This window comes from Limulus polyphemus, unplaced genomic scaffold (genome assembly GCF_000517525.1).
Source record: "Limulus polyphemus unplaced genomic scaffold, Limulus_polyphemus-2.1.2 Scaffold2325, whole genome shotgun sequence".
NCBI classification, from domain to species: domain Eukaryota; kingdom Metazoa; phylum Arthropoda; class Merostomata; order Xiphosura; family Limulidae; genus Limulus; species Limulus polyphemus.
In genome coordinates this window covers 73202-78283 of record NW_013667935.1, presented here as the reverse complement: position 1 = coordinate 78283, position 5082 = coordinate 73202, and positions in this window count along the sequence as shown.

Genomic DNA, 5082 nt, shown 5'->3' with positions numbered 1-5082 from the left:
GTTAGAAAAGCATTTTGGTTCAAGAAGTCTCGACAGGAACAAATAAAAACCCTATAACCCGAGCACTTTCGAAAGGTGGACCTTTCTTCTTCAGTTTGCCCCTGAAGAAGAAAGGTCCACCTTTTGGAAGTGCTCGGGTTATAGGGTTTTTATTTGTTCCTGTCGAGACTTCTTGAACCAAAATGCTTTTCTAACATCATGATTAGTATAAAGGAGATTGTACTTAGGGTTTTTAGTTAAAAGTTAATACCTCTACTGGTAATATAAGTTTGCTTATGCTTTGTTGTGTTTTAGATGTTTAAAAAACGTTTAGCTTAGTATGTTGTTTTTGTAACTTGTTAGGTGTGAGCACTATTGTTTTCCAATAATTAGCTTTTAATTCTAAATATAATACGTCTTTTATTTGCATTTGTCAATCATAGATGGTGTTGTATGCAGCGGATCTACTATTTTAAAGCAGAAGTGTGTGCCTTTAAACCCAGTTTTTTTATTAACTCTTTTGAATTATTTTTTATGATGAAATCCAGATTTGCAGTGTTAAATGCATTTAAAAACTAATGTTTGTATATACAGATACAGTGAGATTTCTTTTTATGATAAAATTCCTTCAGGAGGAAGGGGTGTGATTTGTAACTCATGCTGAGTTTTAACTGTTAGTTTGTTGGGAGAAAATTATTCTGTTGAAGTTTTCCTGTGGAGGAAAGTTGTGCTTTAAAATCATTATTGTTATTTTTTGGCCATTTTTAAAACACTTAAGTAACAAAGTCAGTGATTTTAATCACTTGTTGACTATAAAGAGACTAACTAGGCAATATTTAAGATTGAGGAAAATGTAATAGAGAAAATTTGTTTATAAATAGAAATTTGGGATTTTTAAGACTTGGCCAAGCTTTGATGTTATTATATTTCTTATCTTAGGCATTCATGTTTTTCAAGTCTTAACGTTTGAAGTGAAAGATAATAGCTTGATGTTTATATTTTAATGTACATAAAATATTTATGAACAAACAGGGGTCAACTCCTCCCCTTTTTCCAAAGCAAAGTTAACAACAACTATAGAGATTATTTTGCAGTTAGTGAAGCTTTAAAATAAGCAAAAATTATTCCAAATATCGTTAAGCTTGTATTCTGGCATAAGCGTTGGACTATTCCTTTCAGCTGAGAGTACCTAAGAACAGTTGGATCTTCTACTTTCTGAATAAAAAGAGAGGTACTTGCTGCTTTGACTATTATTATTTTAAATTTATAATTGGTATTCTGTTACTGACTTGTGATACTGAGTCACATTGTTTTCTGTATTTGGAAACTTGGTCTTATTAACCAATTGTGTAACAAATAAATATTTTGTAAGTTATATTATTAAATATAACAAATCAACATTAAAATACTTATTTTTTAAAGATGACAAAAGATTTTCTTTGACGACATTACTCTTATTACAAGAGTTTAAGCCAACAAGCATAATTTGTGTAATGTAAAACAAGAAATGTACTTAATATATTTCAGATGATAGTAATAAAACACTGCCTTTAATCATAATAATAATAATAGTGAGAAAAGGTACTTGTTGCTCAACATTTGCTCCATGTCTGAGACAATTTTGCAGTTATGGTTAAATTTTCTATTCTTTAGTGTGTGTTTGTATATATTAGTGTTATCATCTTTTATATTGATTGCTGGAAAAATACTTAACTATTTGTATTTTGCTAGCTAATTGCATATTTTGAAATAATAAATCTTATATAGTTTCTAGTTATTATTGGTCTATGAAGAGAACAAATTCGCTCCGTCGAAAACCAAGGCATGGTGGATGTCTACGTGGCGTTTCATTCATCATGTAATCCTTTATGGAGATTATCTGATAAAATAATTGACGAGAAATTAATGATTATAATGTATAATCGTTTGGAAGCCGAATTGCCAAAACATTATATACATATGTAGATATAACAAAACACGAACGTAGTAATAACAAGCATTTATTAAACGTTTCATAATCTTCGAAATTCCATCATCAGTAATCTAGAGGTCCAAAATTGTAATTACAACAGCAATATGATATACATAAGTAAACAAGTGATTCCGAAACACCCAATAAATGCTTGCTATTAATATGTAGATATATCTCTGTGAAGATTAACTCGGCAAAGTTTCAGCAATCTGGACATCGTGCATTCGTAGCAATGTTTTATTTTTCTTCCGCTAGGGATGTGGGCACGGCGATTGTTTTTTTTGTATACAAATGTTACTGAAATGAAGTTACGTTTTGTTCATTATTGTTGGCCTTTTGGTGTAAATAAGCCTTTTTTTCTGTTCCCAATAATAAATTGTCGTTTGGTTTAAGTTTGTATACTTGTGGCATTATTGTTAGTTTTGCCGAAACGGACCGACACTTAGAATTATAAATCCTTGAACGATTGTCTATCCGATAGCAAAACCAGTATAACTGACAACATTCGTAATAGTAAGAGTTTGGCATACTGAAACACTAAATCGCACATCAAAATGTAAAAAGTGTGTATACATGTTTTTGTGGTACTTTGACGTGTAAAAACTGTGTACATGTGTTATTTATTTGATATCACTACTTTTCTTGTAGAAGTTTCTTATTGTCGATAACAGATGGCGCTGCTAGGGTTTAGGATAGATTTCTCACTTGGTCTCCAGGTGTGATCCATCTGTCATAATGTGCAAAATAGAAGGAACATACACACACATCCCACATACATAGTTTTACATTATAATGTGAGCTAGGCGTGGCCTAGTGGTTAATGTGCCGGATTGTGAATTTGAGGGTCCATGGTTCGCGCCCTGTTGCTGTAAAATTGTGACGGTCAAATCTCACTATTCGATTATAGTAGCCCTCTAATCCAGCCGTCTAATTAATTCAAAATGAGAGACTGTCTTAATGTAGCTTTGCGCGAAAATCCTAGACAACCGAACATTATAATATATTGTTTTAAAACATTTTTTCGTCTCACTTGGAAAAGTCTAAATATTTCGAAGCGAATATGAAGAATTAATGGCTTTATTTATAATAAAACTTTTGATTTTTCAACTTAAGAAGGTAAAGCTTCGTCGTCATCGCAACCAGCTTTTTGTTTGGACACAGCAGCAACATTTGTAAGATGATACATTTTTGTCTAGAAAACCAGACTCCGGAATCTGGTAGCAATAGAGTTTTCAGAAGATAAGCAACAGTGTGCGTTTGCGCAGATTCTTCCGTATGTGGGTTGGTGGCAAAATGCTTTTCATCAACCTCAACTGTCGCCTGATGTTGGCCAAACCAGAAACTAGTCTTCTATGTAAAATATTAACAAATTCCATTATTCAGTCAGTCAATATTTGGTGGCGGGTGCTGTTGACCAGCTGGTTTTTCATTAGTCTCAGTTCAAAATTAAGGATAGCTATGAGCAGATAGTTCTTTGTGTAGCTTTGCAATGAAATGTAAAACGAAAGCTGAATGTGATGGTGATAAGGTAATACGGTCGCAGCGCAATTCGGGCAACAATGATTTAAGATTTAATAATATTTTACAGTTAGTGTTCATTCGATAGCATGTCAGTTAAAAATGTCTACCGATTTCTAACTTGCAATACTAACTATTTACAGCAGCATCTTATTGAATTAATTATCAGCCCAATTATCAAGTTCAAGTACATCTGTTTGGTTTTATTTTTCATCTTTACCATTAATTGCAACTTTTAGAAATATTAACTCATTGGACTCCGGTAATATTTAACGCTTTTCTGTGGAAACTTTGGCATAAAGAAACTGCTAACAAATAAAGCAACGTAATTAAGTCTTCAGATTGTTTTAGCGCGGCACTCACATTTAGAAACATTGTTATTCGCAGTAAATATAGGGCTAAGTAAATATTTTGTTATGACTACCTGGTGGAGATATAGATATTGAGACTGTTTCCAATATGACTAAACATAGGTCTCAAAACGTCGTCTCAATGAAAAAACTCTCAGGTATACGAGAAGACCACAAAACACAGTCCACGTATCAAATTCACTGTGAAAAACTATTTCAGACATTTTTTGTAACCACAAAACTGTCCGCGTATCAAATTCACTGTGAAAAACTATTTACAGACATTTTTTGTAACCACAAAACACAGTCCACGTATCAAATTCACTGTGAAAAACTATTTACAACATTTTTTTGAACCACAAAACACAGTCCACGTATCAAATTCACTGTGAAAAACTATTTACAGACATTTTTGTAGCCACAAAACACACTCCACGTATCAAATTCACTGTGAAAAACAATTTACAGACGTGTTTTTTTTCTATCCACAAAATAAAGTCCATATGTCAAATTCACTGTGAAAGACGACTTAGAGATATCTTTTGCGTACTTTCAAGTTCATTTGTGGTATACTACTACGTTAGGACTCATTTTCACGTAGCTGATATAAACAGAAGTGCTTTCCTCACGTTGTTTAACAATGAATATGTTATGAGCCATAAAATCGCCACACCTGTCTGTCAGCATGTTACACCTTGTTAATCCTACTTGTGCTGTCCGTATGGAACTTTCCAGAATTGGTTACTTTGAGATATATCATTCTCATTCAAATAATCCTTAACGTACATGAATTTTGCCATTAAATTTTTATTTGTATAAGATTTGGCATGGCCTGATCGTTATGGCACTTGACTCGCAATGTGTGGGTCGTGGGACCGACACCGAACGTGCTTGCCCTTTCAGCCATGGGGGTGTTATAAGGTGATGGTCAATTCTACTATTCATTGTTAAACAGTTGGTGGTGTTGACTAACAGCTTTTCCTCTAGTCTATCAATCACTTTATAAAGTTAGGGACGGCTACTGCAGATGGTCCTCGAGTAACTTTGTGTGGATTAAAAAAAACTAACAAACATTATTTCTCTATATAGCATTTTAAATGTATTTTAAATCCCTTTGAAAAAAACTTAAAATTCATTCTCCTTTCCATTTGAAAAACATTAGTGATAGATTAAGCCATCTCTCGTGAGACACCAAATTTATTTGTTTGTCTGTTTGTTTTGAAATTTCGCGCAAAGCTACACGAGGGCTATCTGCGCTAGCCG